Source organism: Micrasema longulum, unplaced genomic scaffold (assembly GCF_059751315.1).
Source record: "Micrasema longulum isolate JH-2025_06_02 unplaced genomic scaffold, ASM5975131v1 h1tg000406l, whole genome shotgun sequence".
NCBI classification, from domain to species: domain Eukaryota; kingdom Metazoa; phylum Arthropoda; class Insecta; order Trichoptera; family Brachycentridae; genus Micrasema; species Micrasema longulum.
In genome coordinates, this window is record NW_028277606.1 from 948068 (window position 1) to 971558 (window position 23491).

Below are 23491 nucleotides of genomic sequence, written 5' to 3' on the forward strand. Positions count from 1 at the left end.
ATATTTAGGGTGTGTGAGGGTGTGTGTATGGGTGTGTGAGTATTGTGTGCATGCGAGAGTGTGTAGTGAATAAAAGTGGACTTAATAATCAATGATTATAAAAAAAAATATTTGTTTTTTTTAAAAACCTTAATGCGGAAACGAAGAAAAAAAACTTAATAAGAACGCTCCGGCCTAAAATCCAAATTTAAAAATATGAAAAAAAAAAGTAATAAAAACAATATTTATATATATATATATACATACATAACACATATATATATATATGTAAATATTCACAGGGATCTGTCACAATAGATATTCACAGGTCGAAGCGGCGTCGGGAGTTTGAAAACACTGACCCCCACCACTAAGAATAAGAGAGAGAAAGATTATATTATGATCTGAAGGTGCTAAGTTAGGGGAATACGGGGATGGTCAAAAACATTCCAACCAAATGAGTCCAAGTGCGCCTTGGTGAGTAAGGCTGAGTGAGGGTGGGCACTTTTAGACCAAGTGTAAAAAAAATTACATTAAATTTCTCCTATCACTAAACATTCTCATGCTAATATTCACATCCAGTTAGTAATTATACATTTTACCGTTCTGTCATTTATTTTTATTTTTCACAAATTATATCTAAGAGTTCAAGTTTATTTCCCACTGTGTGTTTACATTTTAATTTACTTAATTTGATCAAACCGCTCACCTTACAGGCAGACGTCTCCTCAAACGACACCTCTGCCGAGTTATTCCGGTTGATAAACTAAACCCTTTTCCAGGAATTGCCGCTAGAAAGTTAGGCGAAGCGTGCTGTACAATGTTGATGACAAAGACTCAAGAATGCCTAAGTCACAGTTTGTTTCAACACCACCTAGTCTCAAGGCCTGGGAACTGGAAATAAAATGGCGGTCTTAGGGTCCACAAATTTAGACGTTTCCAAACGTAAAATGAATTTTGTGTTTGCATTATATTTTAAGGTTCATTAACACATCATCAAAAACACACATGCCTACATATTATAATTTGACAACAGACGGAACTTTTTTTTTTAAAGTGCGCGTATATATACATGTATTGTGATAAATATCAGAAACCTATACTTAATTATGGAATATCAAAATTAAGTTAAAAATATTTTTATCTACTCACTCTAAGATATTGCAAAAGCGATGAAACCGGTAACTTGGTTATTATCTTGTCTTGGGGTAATATTTTTTTTTTTTTCAGTCGTAGTTTTTTATTAGCGCCTGTATTTATTATAAAAATTGTTAATACCATTGTTAGAATGGACTGCATAAGTCCATCAAATAAATGAATAATTAAATTACAAATTCGTGAATTTAAGTATCATTCGTCTTTTATTACTATAATATTATAAAGTTATTATTGTTTGATATTTATAACAACTTTCTTATTCTTTATTTGTTACTTTATTTACCTTGCTACTGGGGTGTTCTAGCCAGTGTCGTTTTTTTTTCGTTTAATAATAATATGGTTCGGTTAGTTGGTGAATAATGGTTAAAATTAAAACATTTTAAATCTAAAATCTAGTCATAAACATGAAAGGGTTGACTTTTGAACCAGATTTGTTGTTCTCTTTTCAATTGGGAACATGACACTATTAACCATGTTTATGCACAATAACTTTTTTTAAATACTCTGCATTAGTTTTTACATTAATTGACAATTATATTTAGAACAATTAATGTTAAAGTAAATGTTGAACAATTGTAATCCAAAAAAACACAAACGAGCGGCGGTTCAACCAGCAGAAAATATTCCATTATTTTCCCTGAAATATGACCATTTGGCTTACAATAAAGACTTCTGTGGCCTCTTTAAGAAAATTCTGCCACTTAGGGCGCTGTTAGCACCAAGGCCTTGGCAGAGGAGGTATTGGTTTACCAGTACTCTCTAGTGGTCTTCCATACGCACGATTCTTATCTCACCAACAGACTTCCGTTCTACTAACTTTGATCCTTCTGACAAATATTTACGCTCTTCGTTGCTGAGTTTATTTTAATAAGAAAATTATAAAGTTGAATTATTTATAAATGAATCGTACAACACACTTAAGAATTGAAAGCAAGTAAAATAAATTTATTTATTTTTCTTAAACTTTTGTAACGGGTCATTTAGTTTTATTTTAGCACACTCTTTTGAAAGAACTTGAGATTTATATAATTTTATTTAAACTAGAAGTATTGTAGTGGCGTATTTTGAAGTATTCTTTAACGAGAAAATGTTACGATTACTTCCGAAGTCTCCGTTTCGAAACAGACGGGGCTATTAAACTTTATAAAGGGTTGGCTTTGTATGAAGCAACTTGATAATAAAATGTCGTGCCCAGAGAAAGACAGATGAGATTAATCACTGTCTTGTTTGATAAACGGTCACAATGTTCACGTAAATTAATAAAATCGTTGTTTTTATAAACGCCAGCCGACAATGAATGGTCTTCTCGTCCCCTGCGGTAAGTACGTAGGCACATTTTATAAATTAATCGCAACCTTTTTATTACGCAGCTATCCCATACTTGGAAGAATTTAGCGAAAAGTTTTATGTTTTTATTTGTAAAAAATAATCTACCTTGCTTATTACCATGCGACTACGCAGAGACGGTCTGTCGTGTTGTGCTTTCATAAATTAATGATAAAATATATTTATGCGTGAAGAGTTCTATTCAAACTAACATAAATAGTATTTTAGATAAAATTATCTGATTATCAAAGTGACTCATCAGAAAAATAATAAAAATGCAAGTGACCACTTAACGCAACGTGTAATATTTACTATTTTGCCTAGATTTGGACATCTGTATTTTTTTTATTAGAAATTTGTTGATTCTAACAATGTAAATAAACCTATTTTTTATTGATAAAGGTAAACTAGCAAATGATCCAATATAAACGTTTCAAATGTCTAGAATTTGATATTTCCTTCCTAAAAAGGTTTTGTTTTTTAAAAAAAACATGTTTTTCTTTTTGTTGGTTATAATAATAATAATCGAATCGTAGGATAATGTATATCTCAATTCACATATGTTAAAACTAATATCTCATCAATAAATCTTAGTAAATATTGGTATATTACCACTTATTAACTTTTCACTGGTTTCAAGACATATCCGTCTCTTCGTCAGGACACTAATTACACTAACAAGCAAATACAACTTAATGTTTTGACATTTTGTGCTAGCCATATTGCTGCTTGTAGTCAAACCTCAAAATTTTGGTGCATTAATACAATACAATTATGGTGGAATTTTAGAATTTTATCTGGTTCTTCACCAGAGATATTCAGTCCGGAAAATTACGAATTTTAAAAAAATTAGATTGTGAGGCTTTTCGTTGTAAAGGCAAGTCTCAGACTTTAAATTTTATCTGTGAACACAACTAGTTTTAAACTATTTGTAAAAATAGTTTTCTGTTAAAGACTCATTCTCTTGCGGCAAAATCTTTCCCGTGAAAATGGAAGCTTTTATAAACGATAGCTAAAAATTTATGCTGGAATTTCACCCCTTAGAATAATAATAAAATTAAAATGCTTTTTGTGAAGATTCTACCTCGTAGTGTAATGGTTAGTGCGTTTGTCTCCCATGCAAGGGGTCTCGCATTCGATTCCTGACATAATTGATAAGAAATATTTTATTTAAAAGGGTGTTTTCAAACCAGAATATTTCACATTCCCTAAAACTGGTACTTAAGCGTATGATTGATCATCTTACCTTCATGATACAAAAATGACAAAGATATGCTGCGATTCGCTTACCAATGCAGTGCCCTATACACCATTAAGTGCGGAAATCGAAAGATGATGATGATGGTAATGCATTCCTAAAATCTTTTTTTTTTGCCAACTCTTTCTAGCCTCATGTTGATAGGATAGATGGGGCCTGAGATATTCAAATTTTCACAAACCCATACAACTGCAAAAGTTTCCGCACCTAGTAAACTAAATATGGACGCCACACAAAAAACCAAAAATATTTCAATTAAAAAAATGATCATTTTGAACTATCAACATGTTAGGGTGAATGCAAACAATTTATTTTTTTAAATGGTCAAGCAACCAGAGTTCGACCAGTTGACTTGGACTGGCCCTGATATAATATTTTGTCCACAAAAATAATTCCTTAAATATTGTTTTTAAAAAAATTGTGATCAATTGTAATATTCTCCATCATCATTGCCTTGGGCACCTGATGCATGGGGCACTGCATTGGTATTCCAACCGAGTCGTATCTTGACTATTTTTGTAACATGAATATAAAATGATCATTACCCTTCGGGTGTCAGTGCAGGAACTATGCCAAGGGTCGCACTTTGAGAATAAACATATTTTTTTACGTGAATAAAACTCTAGTAGCTCAATCACAAATAACTATCGACGTGCTTAAAAACATGCTAAGCAGTCGATTTATCACAATGAACAATTATGAACATGCTTATGTTATCGCAGTCATAAGTCAATGCGTGTGTAATCTCTTAGTCAACGCTGTTTTTCGGTTTGTTTTTTGTTTTCGTCGTAAATAAATACAGTTCACTGACGAAATATCGGCATTTACTATAAAAAATAATACAACATTTTGCATAGTAAAGAATATCTAACACAAAAAATTTAAAATTACAATAACTATGATGACTGCTTTTCTTGATATTTGACTTGCCAACCGCCGACTTAATGCAATAAATAGCATGATAAATAATAAAAAAATAAATAAAAAATAGCAATTCTGGAATATTTTTATATTTACACCAGTGAAATTCAAATAAAAGATTGCGCAGCAGGATTACACATCGCGAAACGTTAATATTTTTACATTTAATATTAGGTGTTCGCGGATGTTTTATTGTGATCGCGAATACGATAAACAACCATGGTAAAATATTGTTACCACGTCGCTTATTAGCACGTCCATAGTTATTTGTGATTGAGCTACAGGTTTACTAGTACAAAACGGCTAGCTATTTCTAGATATTGTAATAAATATGGCAAAAGGACACTGCAATACACCAAACACTGCAATATACCAAACAATTTAAAGAATAGTTTGTTAAATACAGGAGTCAGACGTAGGCTCTAATTATGGCCAATGAATTTTTTTTGTATTAATAATAGTTTGTAATTTTTAATAACATAATAAAATATGGTGTAATATTTTATGTTTTTCAAAAAAAAATATTATTAACGAAGATTAAGGATGAAAATAATCGAAGCAATATAATATAAGAATCTGCTGACGAGTTGTTTACCCAACCGTCGGGCCAGTAAGCAACATAAACAAATATAAGTCTTGCTGACGAGTTGTATGCTTACAATTCAGCAGGACTTTAAGTTTAAGACTATTATATAATATTTTTTAAAATACAATTAAAATCTTCAGTAAAAAAAAAAAAGCACACGATTTGTTGCTAAAACACCCTTTAAAAAAACACTTATATTATGTCGGGAACCGAACTCAAGACCTCTTTTATTGTAGGCAACCCACGCACCATTTTTTTATTTTTTTTAACCAAGTTTATTTATTTACCGGGTTCGATAAATAAAAAAATTCAGTACGTTAGTTTTTATCCACTTTTTGGTGTAAAAACGTCTTTGAAACTCCAATCTTAAATAAATACCCCAACGATCCGAAACAAGAAATAATTTTTAACTTCGCTAAGTTCAAAGTCGAGTTCTAAAAGTTTGGCGACGACTGAAGGAGTTTACGTTTTAAGACGATTAGTTAAACGGCTCGTTCTTCTGAACTTTTATTTCAGCATTAGCTTGACACTATCTTACGAGCCGCTCCTTTCAGGATATTTGCAAGAGACGACTTTTTGCTTCACCTTTGCATTCTCGCCAAAAGTTTTTGCTAGACTTGAGTACACCTATTCTTATCATTAATAAAGTCGGCTAAGGTAAGAATAAATGTAAATTTAACCTTATTTTATTGAATTCTAGATCTTCGTTTACTAAAAAAATGCTGAAAGTTAGAAATTATATAACTTTCAATTCAATTGAACCCAATCATTCAGACCCCTTTTTTTACCGTTATGAAATTATTTAACGGTTTTAACTTTCATTTATCATAGCTTAATATTGTTACCACTGATAAGTTATTTAACGGTAAACAGTATTTTAATTTTGTCTAAATGTTTGTAGGAAACAAATCGATTTTTTCGAGACAGAGTTTTTTTCAAATTAACTTTTTGTAAGTACCTGTTTCTTTAACAATGATTTTAATATGTCTAAATGATTGTAGACAGGCTGGATTTCCCACTTAGGGAGTTATTTAGATCGAAATTTGTTGCAAAGGAGATTTATAACATTTGAGAAGGAAATCTGGAAGTCTAGGCATTTACAAGGCTAACGACATGTCACTGGCTGATTATAGTAAACAATTTATATAATGATGATTAAGTAAAGAAAAATTTTAAAGCATACTTATTTAAAATAGATCAAAAAATTGACTTACAAAGCCGTGTGTTACAATTATTCCAGTTTAATTATGTACAATTAACCTTACCTTAATAATTAACAAGTCAAAAATGTATTTTACACATCATTAGTATAGTACATAGTAAAATATCAATTTAGAAATGATTTCTGTGCCTAAAATGATAAACCACGTGAGTCACATTCATGAAATGTTCAGGAAACAAGATTTCGTGAACTGCGTTTTTAATCTAAAAGAATCTATGTAATTTTTCAGAATATTGAAAATATGAAAAAATTTATAGCCAAACTAAAGTTCTCTATGAAACCAACTTGATCCTAACTTCAATGCTACATTTATCGATTCTTGTAGTGAAATATGTATTCGTAATTGTTTTTATATTTATTAAAAATTACTGCACCAAATTCCTCTAAATACGAGCATCTTGCTACGTTAGAGAAGTAGAAATGGTATGTCGTGTAAATCAGCGTTTCCCTACCGCGCACCGGTACTGGCCCATTGAAAGTTTTTACCGGTGCGCAAAAATGCTTGTCACCTATTTTAAAACCAAAAAAGCGTCATTTGTTTTGTCTTTACCTGTTATAATATAATATTAAAACCAATCAAAAAATACTACTCAAACAAAAGTTTTTATTCCTGTTTTACCAGCCCCCAATTTTTTTCTCCTTTTTTTACCGATCCGCAGGCTTAAAAAGGTTGCGTCGGTGTAAGAAGTATTATACCGTTATGGCACTTACACCCTTCTTGTCGAACAATAAGGCGAGATCTCAGCAAAACGTTCGTACAAGGTTTTCCCTGGGCACAAATTATGTCATACACAAAACCCGCACGACTTTTGCTAAGAGGCATCTCTCCTATATCGCACCGAGAGTGTTAAATATTTTTATTTTTCAAGAGCGTATTAAGCTCTCAAGGACAAAAACTATTGTCCGGAGAAGAGTTAAGGACTGGATTTTCCTTAGGAGAGATTTGAGTGGGAAACTCTTTTATGATAAAATAAAAACAATATACTATCGTTATCTCATTGACGAAGTGAGGCTTGAAAGGGCTTCAACGTCCAGATATCTCGGGGTGTTGTTTGAAGCTTGGTTATCTTTTAATCTTCATATGGTTTATCAATGTAATGACTCCCTTAAAATGCTTGGTTTTGTTCTTAGAAATGCCAAGATCTTTTCGAATACTAAGATTGTGAGGACATTGTATAATTTCTCAGTAAGAAGTCGTTTGGAGTTTAGTTCCATTATTTGGTCGCCACATGAGACTCGATACTCTTTGATGGTGGGGAGAGTGCAGAAGAAATGACTGCGCTATCTGTACCTAAAAGAGTGTGGATATTATCCTTGGCTCTTCTCAACCGACTTTTTACTGAAGATGCTAGGCTATCAGTCATTATAAAGGAGACGGGGCGTTCATTTGGGTGTTCACTTTTTCCAGGTGATTGTTGGTCGCATGCAAAACTCAGAAATTTTGATGGATTTAGGTCTGTTCGTACCTGATAACTATCTTCGACAAAGACAACATCGATTGTTTTACTTACCACGATGCAGAACCAACCTGCCAATGGTTATGCCGGTTGGTAGAGCAATCTTGCTACTTAATCGCATCACCTCGGATGTCGACAAAATTTACGACAGTGGGCCTTCCCTTAGGAAAGTACTTTCTTACTTTTAATTTTTCTTTTTCCATTTTGCTATATTATTTTAATAACATAACTATCTACTATAATTTGTGATCTATTATTGTATTTATAAATAATTGGGTCTTCTTTCTGTAATGTTCTAAATATCTGAATAAATAAATAAATGAAATAAATGATTTTCCGAATGTTTGAGTTTGTGGTTTACTATATTGATGTACCATATATATTTTTTTTAAAACATTTTTATGTTTCTGATTCTGTATATTATTTGTGGTAATATACTCGTATAAATGTGCCGACTAATTACTTGTTCCAACTCAACACGAATTTGGGACTTATGTCTTAAAATATGTGTAATAAACTGCTTGTAAGTAAATAAATAGTCCATTCAAATATTTCACAAACTTTGATTATGTGTGCGTTACAGAAGGTTTTCAAATAAAATGTTCTAGTGTGCCCACCGACATAAAAAAAAACAGTATTTTTATTTTGTTCACCGGTAGGTACACAGTAACAAAGGTTTGCCAATTATTCGAACACGCTGCATACATATAAAATTTTGATTGATTGGATAAAAAAAAATACTAATTTGTTAGTGATAATGATCAAATCATCTTATTTTTCAAAAAGTTCATAAAAATAATGCAAAAATTTTAACATGCGTATTTCAATCACCAGTTGTCCTTAAGTGCTAGGGTTAGTTGAACCGTCAAGTAATACTTGAACATGCAAAGTGTGTACATACAATACAACGCAATAGAACAGTAGGAATACTCTAGAACAATGGATACGCACTTTTAAAAACCCCCAGAGGGAAATGTCAAAGTAATTTCCATTTGCCTTGACGGAAGAAAAACGTTGCTACAATGACTTGCATATTCACTACTAACCAATCAAAGTCACGTTCTTAAAATTTAAGTCACGGCACTTCATAAAAATGTTCCATTACAAGAGAGACGTACGAAATAGTTCGAGCACCGTTACTTATTTTTTTTACTTCCACAGCATTTGCACCATCCTTTAAATGTGTTTTTTCTTTGTGTCTGGATTGTTCTAGTGGGTCTGTTTTGAGTTTACAATGCTATTATCATTAAAGAATTCTCTCGCACGCTCTCTAGATAGCATTTTTTTCCTCTTTGCTCCTTACTGTGCAAGAAATCAAGTACCACATGAAATTCTACTCAGATAACCCAATGACCACTGTGAACTATGGTAAAAATTTTCCACAGTATAATTTTTTTGGGATAACCTTTTTGATAAAACCTATCATCATCATCATTTCCTTTTCACAACCAATGGTGCAAAGGGTGCTGCGTTGGTACACCAATTGCAGCGTATATTGATCATTGTTTTTGTTACATGAAGGTAAGATGATTACGCTTCAGATGCCAGTCAAGGGAATAAGAAATATTCCTGTGTGAAAAAAATCATTTTAAAATAAATATTTCATTTGTTGGGAATCGAACCCGTGACCTCCTGCATGGCGGGCAAATGCGCTGAATACTACACCACGAGGCCTACAACTTACATTACTCAAATAAAAAAGAGCACATTTACCAAAATAATTAGAAACTACAACGACGTAACTTGAAAAGTACTATCTATCTTATATAGAGCCTTGTGTTCTAATGACTAAGATATTTGATATTTAGAAGGATGTTTTAGGTTGAATTTTTGGTTAGATAACAATAGTAAAAATGAGATTCATCTTAAACTTTGATGCGCGTGGTAACAAATAGTAATCTAAATTTGTTGCAACAGAGATGAAACACATTTTTGAGAAGTGTTTATGGAAGTCTAGGCATTTACAGGGCTGATGATCTGTCAATGGTTAGTTAAAGTGTCTTAAACAGCCAATTCCAGGCCATAAGCACTGTAAATACCTAGACTTCCATATTTCCTTCAGAAAATGTTTTCCCTCCTCGTTGCAACAAATGTATGTCTTCTAACGGCTTCTCCTGGATGAGTTTTCTTTGATTACCTCTTCTTAAAGCAAATGCCGAGAAGTTCATCAACAAGACCACAACCGTTTATCCCACCAAATATAGTTCGAGTAATTAGAAGGAACATACTTTTTGCAGTAAATATCAGCATTGCACATATATAGCGACTCCCATAAAAAAAAGATAAAAAAAGGTATTTATAAATAAATAACTCTAAAGATGAAATCTAGTCTGTCTACAAACATTTTTATATACTCAAGACGTTGTTGATTAATACTCATGTCCAGACTAAGTTCTTTGCTTAAAAAACGAAAATTGTCTGTTTATATCTTGTTCCTCAATTTTAAGAATGTAAACTCTGCAGTCTATAAAATATTTGTGAAAGTCTTCTGATAGGAAAAGTTTTGTCAACGTTTTCTTTTAATATCTGCTTTGGAATCTTATTGAAAATTTTAGGAATTTAATAATGAAGTGTTCTTTAGCCATACTTGTTTACAAACCTCAGTACTGACAAGCCTTGTATTATATACATGTACACACCTTTCCTGATGGGCACTATCAAACCGATATCTAGAAATAAATTTGAGCCATAGAATAGCATTATCGGGCAGGCACCCTTGCTTTTAATAAAATTCATGTACCTCTTTCTTATCAGTTCTAGCTGATCTGTTTTTTTTTTTAAAGAAGATCTGGAATGTGTGTATATTTTAAATAAATTAAAAAAAATAATATTGTACCCTTCAAGTAATCACCGGCCGATACACATACGAGTATACCACCGTTTATTCCAATCCTTGAAGCATTTATGTAACGTTTTTTTTGGTAGGGCCTTCAGTTTTATTGGGGATTTGGTCTTTATCTTTTCATAGTCATTTTCATCTTGGGAACAGCAAAATGAAAACAGTAACAGTGGGGTATGTGCAATGAATAGGGTCACTGGGTCATCAAGGTGGTCCGGGTTTTTCGATCGGTGAATTTTAATCTTTTAATTCCTCAATTTCACCAAAACACGTCTTACAACTCCGCTTTAAAATAGCCAAAAATGTACCGATCAATTAGAAACATGTGTACCAATTCAGGAAAAAAACTCTCTTACAATTACGTATGTAAATTAGAAATTCAAATACTCGGTGTATTTTTAATCCAACATCGAATGTTTGTATATTGATTTGTTGAACCCGCGTATTCTAATGAACCAGTATTTTTTTAATTCTTGAAATCTATTCATTTTTTTTACAGATAATATTTGAGTTGATTTTATTTCAATTTAATTTTTTCATATTTTTTAAATGTTTTTTTTTGCATGTTCTTTTTTATATCTGACTTGCCATGTGTTTAAATGATGTTTTTTCTATACGTAGTAAATATGGTGATATCGACTGTAAAAGTTTTATACATATATTCGTTACAACTCAACACAGGACTTTGGTTCCATGGAGTAGGGACTTGTGTCTCAATAAATGTTAAATGAATATCAAAACAAACAAACCATCACGTCGTTTTGGTCGGTAGGCTCTATCTTTGCATACATACATATAATATTACTAATAAACTTACGAGACTAACGTATTTATACAAAACAATTCGAAATATAATTAATGTACAGGAACTTTTAAAGATTTATTTTGCATTATGCCAATCAATTTTGGAGTACGATATAATCAGTTGGGGTGGTGCGGGTGACACAGTATTAAATAGTATTACACAGTATTAATAGTACCTTGTTTTTAAAACTGTTTGCATATTTGTTAATTATCTTTGTTTTTTAAGTTAGTCTTCTTTGTTTAATCTCAAATGTAATTTCAAAAAAGTATATTGTTAAGTGTCCTCGGCACGAAAAACCCCTGTGAGGTCACATTATTTTTATTATTTATTATAGTTTGTAAGCAAAAAATATGAATAAATAAATAAATACCTCGCTTTCTCTACATTCATACATCTTCTCATGCACGCACGCCGATTATTCCTACTTTTGACATGTCCATCTTCAAGTGTTTGATGGACTTGGTCGTGCCATGTATTTCTCGGACTTCCTCGTTTTCTACATCCATCAACATTTGCATCGTAGATCTTTTTAGCCGTTCTTTCCTTGTCCATTCGCTCTACATGTCCGAACCAACGCAGCACCCCTCTCTTGATTCTGTCGATATCGCATATCTCAGCCTTACACAGTTCTCGGATCTCGACATTTGTGCACCTATCATACATCGTTTTACCACACATTCACCTGAGGGATCGCATTTCGACGGCATTTAACCTACATTAATCATCATTTTTCCAATTCCATACTTCGCTCCCATACGTTACAGTTGACACTAGAACTCCATTGTGAACTGCTAGTTTAGCCTCCTGCGATAAACATTTGAATGAATATATTTTTAATAAAATAAATAAATAAAAATAAACATTGATTTGATCTTTCATATTTCTCTGATGGCAATGTTTTGAGTACAGACGGGGGTTGATTGATCTGCTTCACCCCTGACCAGTTTCGGGGCGGACAAAAAAAAATTGTATCGTATTTTTTGGCGTAGTCCCTCTGAACTTGTACGCACTTCTTCAAACAATGCTTTAATATTTTTGTAGCTTCCTGGTAGAACATTTGTCCGACCCCTGCTAACCACTCATCTATACAGCTTATGAAGTTATTGTCGTCCGAAAATTTCTTTCCGCGCAAACTTTTCTTGAGTTTTGGGCAAAGCTAGTAGTTACTGTAGGCTAGATCATGTAGATATGGGGGTGTTAAACCAATTCAAACCCAGCTTCGTGAATAAAAGCCATTGACACTAATGCCTAGTGTGCTAGAGAATTGTGACAAAACAACAGCTCCATATCCAATTTTTTTCTTCTTTTTCCTTATATCTCCTGCCGCAATGTTGGTATCATCTTAAGAGCGTTTTACGGTAGCTCTCTTTGAGAGGAAATCAAAAAGCAAACACTCAAAACCATCCAACAAAACTAAAACCACGACCTTGGCGAAGGATGTTCATACCCAAGACTTGCACAGCGGTAAAAATTCCGTAGTTTCCACTGCTTGCTTTCGCGTTTGGTTTCCGGGTAATAGTGGTAAACCCATATTTTATCCATTGTTAAATAAAGCGGTCTCCATTGTGTAGTAGTTAAAACGCCTTACTTAGACACGGAAGGTTCCGAGTTCTATTCCAGATAAAAACACAAAAATTTGTCCTGATTTTTTTCAAGGCTCGGTGTAATTGGGCGTCCTGGCCTGTTGTGGTGCAAATAAAAGTTTAAAAAAATTTCTAGAAAGTTCTTTGTATTTTGCTGGTAAAAAGTTAGCAGTTTTCTGCAAATATCCACATAAACTTTATTTTATATAGGGGTCAACATTCGAGGAATCCATTTTACCGAAATTTTCTCACTTCCAAAAACTTTATTCTTAACATGTTGGATGATCTGATGCCACACGTCTACTTCTTTTTCGATCTCCTTGATTGTTATTCTCTTATCTTTTATCACTTTTTCTTGAATTTTTTGAAATTCAGCGGTCTCAAGAAACCCTCCTCATCTTTACAATAAATTCTGCCACACTTGCATTCTTGACACGACACTTTGCCGTGTCATATGATACTACAGAATCTCGCATGGTTTTTAACAACTCTTGGTGGGTTTAAGTATTAAGTGGGTTTAAGTAACATTACTCGTGTGCGTCCATTTTAGCACTGAATGGCATTTCGCAGTGGTTAGCGGCCTTTTGTAACTAAATCGTTGCAGGTTTCAACTTGTCTCTCGGTACATTACACGTAGGCATATTGAGTTACATAATGTATGTATATGCGTCAGCTCAAATGGTCAACTCGAACCAGGTTAGGGATGAAGCATATCAATTAACTCTCGTACAAGTAGACGGCATGCTACAACAAGGGTGATGAACTTTTAAAGTATTTTTTTTTTAATATAGTTTCCGATTTATAAATACCGTTCAGTAAAGGGCACGCGCTTTCATTGCATTTTTAAAAAAGATAAACTGAAGCTTTCATACTTTTGCATAACTTTATTTGATTAAGCAATTTTTTTTATTTTTTTTAAAACTTTTATATCATAATAGTATTCATTCTCAGAGCAAGTGGGTTAAAAGAGCCAACCATTATAGGAGCGTAGAATAAGTAACCCCTATCATTAATAACAAGATTTATAACATTTATTATATAAACGAATTGCGAGTGTATGATAATGTCATAACTCAACTATACATCTTATAGTGTAAGTCAGAAGTAAAGACATAGTTAAAGCTACTTACAGTATGTATCAAATGAGTACCTTTATATTAGAATAATGTATTATTTTAAATAAATAATAAAAGGTTTACAAAAAATATTTGTTACAGAGACAATACAAGAGTTACAGTGACTGGTTATTGTTATTATGCATGTATATTATTAACCACTTTATATGGTTTTTTTTTGTAAAAAAAAAGTTTATTGTTTTTTTTTTATCGTTTTGTTTATTTTATTTATTTATTTATTTTGCCCAACATTGGTAAGATACATATATATTATATTTTAACACATATAGAGAAACTCTTTGTAAAGGAAATAATATTATGGGATTCTTGAAAGAAATTTAATAAAAAAAGTCTGTATAAAATATTTAAGGTTCATACAGAAGACACCTTTATAAAATAAATTCTAATCTAAAAATTTACAAAAAATAAAAGAATTTGAGATGAATAGGTCACTTAAATACCAACATAATATCTAAATTCCTAAATTCTACACAATTCATGGTCAAAATAGCTTTGTCTTCAAAGGTGTAAAAAATTATAATTATCTTCCCAATGAACTAAAAACTATTAAAAATAATATATCAATTAATAAATTTAAAGTTAATCCGAAGAAAATTTTGAACACGTGTAAAAACTACATTCAATTTTAATTGGTATGAATGTATTATTGTTTCATGTTTATTTTTTTATATATCCTATGTTTTTTTTTTCTCTTTTACTCGTTTTTAAAATTATATAAACTCTTATAAATAAACAACTACAACAGTGTAATTCACTCTCCAAGAACAAGATTTAGTCTCTTTTTTTGGAGAATTAGGTAATAACATTTACTAGATGTGTAAAAGGAGATATGTATAGAATTTTTTAAAAAACATGTACCTTTTATGAAATTTATTAAAAAATAAAAAAATTGACGTTCAAATTTATTACTCAAATCAACAAATGACTACACGTTAGCCATGTCTTATGTAAATATCTAAGCTGTTATTTTCTCTTTACATTTCTGTTGAACACAGCTTTACTTTTTTTTAGTAGCCTGAAGACCGGTAGGTAAAAACAATATTTTAATATGTGGTTAAAAACAAAGTTATTTTTCTTATTTATTTACTTACTTCTAAATTGACCATTTTTACATGATAATGATGAATAATATATATATACAAAATATGTACATACAGTTAAAGATAAAACGCTGAAAGAAACAAATGAAACATGGATTTTTAAGTAAAAGTTTTCTAAACAAAAAGCATTTAATAATACAATTTATATGTAAAATGCCAGGAACTAATGAATTTACCGAGTAAATGAGAAAAATACTTTAGAAATTAACAAAATACAACAGGGATGGAGAATACCTTAAAGTAGGGAATATGGAAGTCTAGGCATTTACAGGTCTTATGACCTGTCAATGGTTGATTCAAGTCGCCACTTTACACACTGTAACTATCACCATTTTGCCAATGTTTGAACATCCATATATCTTAAATTGATCCGTTTTATATTATTTTATTTTATTAGTTGATTTTAGTATAGTTAAAGAGCTGCAACCTTTATTGTTGGGAAGAGATTTATTTTACTGAATTATTAAACATACTAGGCAACGCCTAAAAACAATTTTCCAATTCTCAAACTTCTTCTTGGATCAGTTGGTTTTATTACAATATTTAAGTTTGTCCAAATGTTTGTAGACAAAATACTTGATTTCACTTCCTCGGGAGTTAATAAGATTAATAAATTACAACAGGAATGGAGAATACCTTAAAGTAGGGAATATGGAAGTCTGGTTTAATTGGCCACTTTTCACACTGTGTAACATTCAGACTTTCAGACTTTTAAAAGTTTAATCGATAAAATTGAGAAGGAAGAAAATGTACTTATTACCAAAATTATAAGTACATGGCTTGCCGTTTGCTTACCGTTGGATTCCATCTTTTAAATCAACATTTTATGTTAACTCTAGCAGGAATTGAACTCGTGACCTCAAGCATAGTAGGCAAACGTTTCAATCACAACCATTCCTTTTTTTAGCATTTTTACATAAACTCAGCTCACAATCATTTACATTTACATTTTTTTTTTTTGCACCACAACAGGCCAGAAGGCCTAATTACAGTGGTGAATTACATCTCAGAGCATCCAGGCTTGAGAAAAATCACATTTTTATTTTTTGTGTTCTCTCCGGGAATCGAACCCGGAACCTTCCGTGCATAAGTCAATCGTCTTGACCACTACACCATGGAGGCCGCCATGATGTGTTCCAGCATTTTTACCTGAAATCAGATAACAACTCTAATTTTTTAACATTTTTACCTGAAGTTATGCCAAAACCATGGTTTTTTCAGAATTTTAACCTGAAATTATCGATTAAAGAACGGTCGTTTCTAATGTTAAGCATTTTAATTAGTTTATATTATAAACTCAATTTTGAGTACTAAGTAGTGTGAATGTAAATTTTAATAAATAGATAATCAACACATGTGCTGTGTAACACTTCGTGCCTTGATGCCTAAAATTCTAATATCAAACCGAGTAATCGAAAGGGTCAAATATTTAAAATACCTGGGAGCATATGTTACGCAAAATGGCAGCATTGAAAAACCGATGGGAGTCCGGCTAGGATAGGCAAGCGTTGCATTTAACGGCAGCTGTCTGGAGAGCCGCTTGCATAACGCCTGCATAAAACCTTTTTTCTTCTACGGATGCGAATCATGGCACCTTATAGGGGCCCAAAACAGAAAAATATTTAGTTTTGAGAATAAGTGCCTTAGAAGAATCTTGGGTGTGCGGTGTTTGATATTGTGAGGAATGAAGTAATAAGAGTATAGACACAACTGTCTGATGACTTGATAGCCGAGGCGATACAGTTGGCTGAGCCATATATTGCGGATGCCTCCTGGAATGTTACCCACGCTCGCCTTCTTTAAAAGGCCTCAGGTTTTCCACGTCATGGGCGTCCACTGCTGATCATTCATTGGCAGTTCATTTCAGAACTATGGGACGCGAACTTGACTTAGAAGGATGCAGAGGAGCTGGCAGCTGACAGATATTCCTAGAAGCTCTTTGAAGATACCATATGCTTCAATAGGGGAGCGTAAATGAAATAATGACAGTCAGAAGACCAAATACTGTGACATGATAGTTGACCGTTTACATAATAACAACACTCCTTTAATTTATTATTTATGTTCTTATTCTGTATTTATGTCTGTACTTTTATAGCAATATTCTTACAAAAATGTATGGGAAAAAAATATCTCTAAAAACTGGTAGGTGAGTGTACTTAATAAGATATTATTTGTTGTTGAGTAATTACTTGTTTTATCTTTTGTAAAAAATAAACTTTAATCAATGAGGAAGTTCAGTGCAACGGCCAATTGAAGATATTTTTTTTTTCTTATGCGCGGTAAAAAATAAAAGCATTTAATTGTTCAGCGAAGTTTCACGATAACGTATAATTTAAAAAAAAAAAAACATAAAATGACTATGGTACTTTGAACTACGTCAATAGTTCTCTTCAATCAACCAATGGCAGAGTGTTGTGATTCGTTTCTAACCAGGTAACCACCGAAAGGCCAACCCACCAATCAGGACAACTTACAGTCGGAAACTTGAGACGTCACAGGTTGAGTAATTTCAAAATCACAAAACTTAAAAAAAACATAGCCATACATAAACATACTACGATACATAATTGGGTGTGTAAAAGTGCACTTTAGATGGTTTTTCACAAAAGCAGCCTTATCTGTAATAAACCATTGTTAAAATGAACAATAGTTTGCTTTTCGAGAAGGCCTTTCTTTCGAATTATCGTTAAAATCTCTTTCAGTCAATTATACCGTATTTCATTTATTTTCTAAGCATCCAACACGTTTAATATTTCATAAGTTTTGCGTAAACACTTTGACTATTATTTAAACACGTGGAAAGTCGATTCGCGTAATGGAGGAAATGATAATACAAGAGGAGATAAGAAGTCTTGTTTGTGTGAATAAAGCAGCCATTTCCATTAAAGTACGTACACACACGTGCATAAATAATGTATGCGTGGTGAGGAGTGACGTGGAAGTTTAGTGATTACTCATGGGAAGGTGAGTCACATGGAAAGCTCATCAGGGAAAGGGTGATAGAGAGGGGGAGGCTTGACAATGTAACGGTATGTCTGCAAACTATGTATCGAAATATAAATATATTAGGGTGGCATACTCAAAACACTGATTTTTTTTAAAAATAAGCATGTTCAAAGCATATGTAATTTTCTATGGGAATAAAAGACGAGTGATACAAATTTGGAATATGCAGTGACCGGTTTCATCGCTTTCGCGATATCTCCAAGACTGGTATTTTTATTAAGCGCAATTTGCGCAATCTCTCGTGACTCCGCTGACTTTACTTTTCAACAAATCACTTAAAGAAGGAATTTTTCCTCAAAAGTTTAAGAAAGCACTTGTCATTCCAATACACAAGTCGGGAGAAAAAAAATTAGCCAAAAACTATAGCCCAATCTCAATTTTGTCCGTATTTAGTAAACTTTTTGAAAAAATAATATATGATCGCATATTTCCCCTGATTTTGAAATATATTCCAAATCAACAACACGTTTTCCTAAAACAACAGTCAATTTTATCAAATCTTACAATTTTTACAGATTTTGCCATGCAAAACTTGCGTGGTAACAATCAGACAGATGTCAACCATGGTCTAATCGAAAGTTAGTTTTTTTTTTAAATAAGGGAATTGTGGTATGTCTAAATGAATGGATGCTCTGAGGAAAAGGTGTCCGCGAGTGAGTTAATTGTTAATTTATTTTAAGACAGTAATAAGTTACAGTGTTTTCCACAAACCATCACGCCATTTTTGCCATAAGGGTTGGCAAAAAGGATAGAAAGCGGTATGCCTCTGCCTTTGTATACGGATCTCACTTTCTCTACATTTATAAATCTTCTCATCCACTCTTGCCCATTATTCCGACTTTTGACATGTTTTTAAGTATTTGTTGGATTTGGTCATGCCATGTTTTTCTCAGTCTTGCTCTACTTCTGCATCCATCAACATTCGCACAGTAAATCTTTTTAGTCGTTCTTTCGCTGTCCATTCGCTCTTCATGCCTAAACCAACTCGGATCTCCTTTTTTGATTTTGTCGGTGATGCTTATTTCAGCCTTACATAATGCATGGATCTCGATATTTGTGCACCAAACATTTACCTGAAAGATTGCATTTTAACAGCATTCCCTTACTTTCATTCATATTTAGCTAATTTGATTATCATATAAAACATTGTCGTATATGTACGAGTATATCGGTACTTGTGCGGATGTTGGAGGACGGCATCTGGCCAGTGTAGAGGAACCAAATAGCCCGCGACGGTGGCATGCTTTCCGGCTCAATATCTACACAGTACAAATATATAGTACTACAAAAAAGGCGTCTTACATCTGATTTATTTTTCTTTTCAAAATTCTAAATAATATGGTTGATTCGCCGTACCTTTTACAAAATATTGGTTTCCATTGTCCTCTTCGCTGTACCAGATTAAATTCCCTTTTTTATAAACCAACTTGTAAAAACAATTATACCTCGAACTTGTTTATTACACGTACCTGTAGAAATTATAATGAATCCAGTATTGATGTGGACATTTTTAACCGCACGTTGCATTTATACAGAAAACTTCTTCATGGGGTCGTTTATTTGGGAATGTTTGCTGAATGTACATCTTGAGTGGTTTATGCTACGTATATGTGCAGCATGTTATGTATATGTATGTGTATGTTTTATATGTGCATTCGTGTGTGTGTGCGTGGATAGCTCGGAGTGTGCATTAGATATTTTTCTATATTTTTATTAATTACCAACGATAACCTCCATGAAAAACGCAAATGTTAACAATTATTCTTCTCACTTGAGTTCCTTATTTATTAAAATTTATTGTCACATTTAATGTTTACATCTTTTGCATAATTTATGAAAACTTAATCGGTCTTTTTATGTTGAGAAATTGTTGTTTTTAATACATATTATGTATGACTGTATGTTTTCTGAAAAAAATAAAGTAAAAATATAATATGTGTATTAATTAACTTATATTACGACTATGATTTTTTTGTAATTATTATTATTGATTTTACTAAATATTTACATATGTTTGGGTACATGTATGCACACATTTATAATATTATTATTAAACACTTTACATACATATACAATATAAACGTATAAGGGCGGGCATATTGCCTTAAGGCAATTTCTCCCTGCCTACTCAATCCGTTCAGTTTGAAAAAATTACAAGTACATGGACATATTGAATCTTATGATTGTAAACAAAATTGAAAATAAAAATTAACCAAAAAAATACAAATATAAAAAAATAATACTAATAAATATAATAATAATGTTTGGATAATTTATATAGCGCCATTTTTGTGAAAATCACCTCAAGGGCGCTCCTATGAAGAGAGAAAAGGGTATGGGAAGGAACGAAGAAGGAAAAAAGAACAGCTTAGATATTTAGATATTGACATTTTAATCTTGAATAAAATGTAAACAAAAAAGGGGCGTCTCTAAAATCAGTGGGTAGATTATTCCACAATCGAGCAGCTACCACTGTGAAAGAGGAGGCAAAAAAATTAGAGCAATGAAAGGGTATTAAAATATGTGTGTATGTATGGGCATATATTTTTATAACTACCAACTACTGTAACTAGAACAAAATATACTCGTAAAAATAAACTAATTAAAAATACAAAAATAAAAAAATCTGTACTTCGCTCGCATATACATAGGGGTCGGCACTAGGATACCATTGTGAACAGCTAATTTTGCCTCTTGTGAAAAACATTTATTTGTCAAGATTGATTGAAGTGCAGCGTTACCGACACTCACCCTCCTTTTAATATATTTCTCAGCCATTGCATTCCTAGTAAACATACTTCCCAGATATCAAATTCCTCTCCTTTGTTTAAATTATTTTAATATTTTCATTTATATTGTGTATGTGATCCGATCCACCCTAATGTAAATATACCTACATATAAACACTTAGCATACAATACCACAGCCCAGAGGCGACTATCACACTAGATACACGAAATCACCTATTTCCCTACAATGTATGACGCGTGATAATTCTACGCATCTGTTTTCATCTCAGTTCTAAAGTAAACGACAATGTATCGCTGTATAGCTGATTTCAACCATTTTAATTTTATAATAGAGAAACCAGTCTCAAAGATATTGCGAAAATGATGAAATCGGTCACTGATTATTCCAATTTTGTGGGTTTGAGTATCCCACGTCTTTTATTTATATACTTATATTACATTTTTATTTTTGTGTTTTAGTTTACATAAATTGTTAGGACAGGGAATTTCGATAAATAAGTATTTGAACATTGTTTTCACTATGGTGAAGGTGTATAGAGGGTTTTGCATGTTGGTTTAATTGGTGTCCTGATGAAGAGTCAGGTACGTCTCGAAATCGTTAGACACAGAAAAGTCGGTGAGTGGTTATATACCAATACTTGAAAACACTTAGTCATTCTTAAGTAATTTACATTATGAGGACACAAGCTTAATGATTTTCATCATTATTATTTTCCTATCCATCAGCGCATAGAGCACTACAATATTTTTCCAATTACAGCATATCTAGATACTTTTTGTGTAGGATAAGGTGATTAGTCTGACGCTACAGGTGCTAGTTCAGGAACAACGAAATATTGCAGTATACAATCAACTTTCAATATTGAGTATTAACGTTAATATAAGTTCTGTCCGTTGTTAGTTATCATAAGGTGTGTCCGTTTTTTTCAAACTCCAAAATCAGCTCCAAAAATAAAACATAATGTTAATGGTTATGGTTATACGTCATACAAAAGAAAATTTTCTGCTCTACAAGATATTGTGTTTTCTTATATTGCTGCCAGGAACAGAAACCGAGACCTCTGGCATTGTAGGCGATTTTACTTATTTAATATTTTAATTTTTTCACCTACTGAATTAAAACAATTATTATCTTTGTATTAAATGTTTTATCTGTAATTTATGTTGTAAAGAGGCAAGTTAGTTATAGGTTGAAATTAATTATTTGGTCCCAGTTGGGCGACATTACAAAGGTAGGTTATTACAAACCAATAAGCAAATTTTTAAGATATAGAAGAATAATGAAGATAACCAAATAAAGTACCTACAGAGAACTTACCCTTCACCAGTTTCGCTCAATCGGCAAGAACACGAGAATTCTCCAAAAGAATAAGATTATGTTGTATAATTTTATTTTTTTTGAACGGCATTAAAAACGTTATAATATATTAAATACCTTACTGTAAAATGGAACAAATATGACTTAAAGATCTGGATTCTATGAAATAAACAACTCGTTGGTGAAATACAAAATTTTAATAAAAGAAGCAATTCTCTACAAATGTAACAAAATTAGTTAATATAAAAAATCAGAATTCTGCCTAGCTGATAAGAATAAATGGTTGACAATAAATTTATCTAAGAAGTAAATATTTGTAACAATAATAATGACAACTGAAATAAATTCTTGATTGTTTTCTTCTCGCCGTAATATGAAATAATGTTGATTTTACAAAATAAAATCCGCAGATGGAATTCGATATGCGACGTCTTCGGTTGATATATTTTAACTCATGATTGGCTCAGTTGATGATTTCCCAGAAGATTGTTTGTCGACATCTTAATTTAGTAAATGGTCGTCTGCTTCATTGCGTTTGTTAATTTGTGTCTCATGATCTTGAAGAAAACTTTAAAATCTGACACTGACTTTTCCAGGTATTTACGAATAAATTTCGTAATAATTGGTGATCCATTCAAATCATGGAGTAAATATACCATATTGTAAAATCTTTATCTTCGGACAAGGTAGATAAAAAGGTGGAATAAATAAAAAAAAGTGGAAAAATGGAAGAAGATAGAAAAAAAAGGGAACCTGTATAAAATACAATCTCATTAGAATGTGATATCTCTCTCTACAAGAATTGCGCTAATAAATTTAAAACAAATAGGCTTACGTTACGTTAAACGTTCCCTTTCTTGAAGGACTACATTTTTGAAATGTGCGGTCGCCTGCCCTTTGAGTCCTTCCGTGACAGCTTTTTGATGAGTTTTCAAATGGAAAAGAATTTATTTCTAGCGCACCGATATCGTATAGATGAGTTACTACCGCGGCCGTCAGATGGCGCTAAATCAGGCAACATAGAATTATAATCCAGTACTAAAA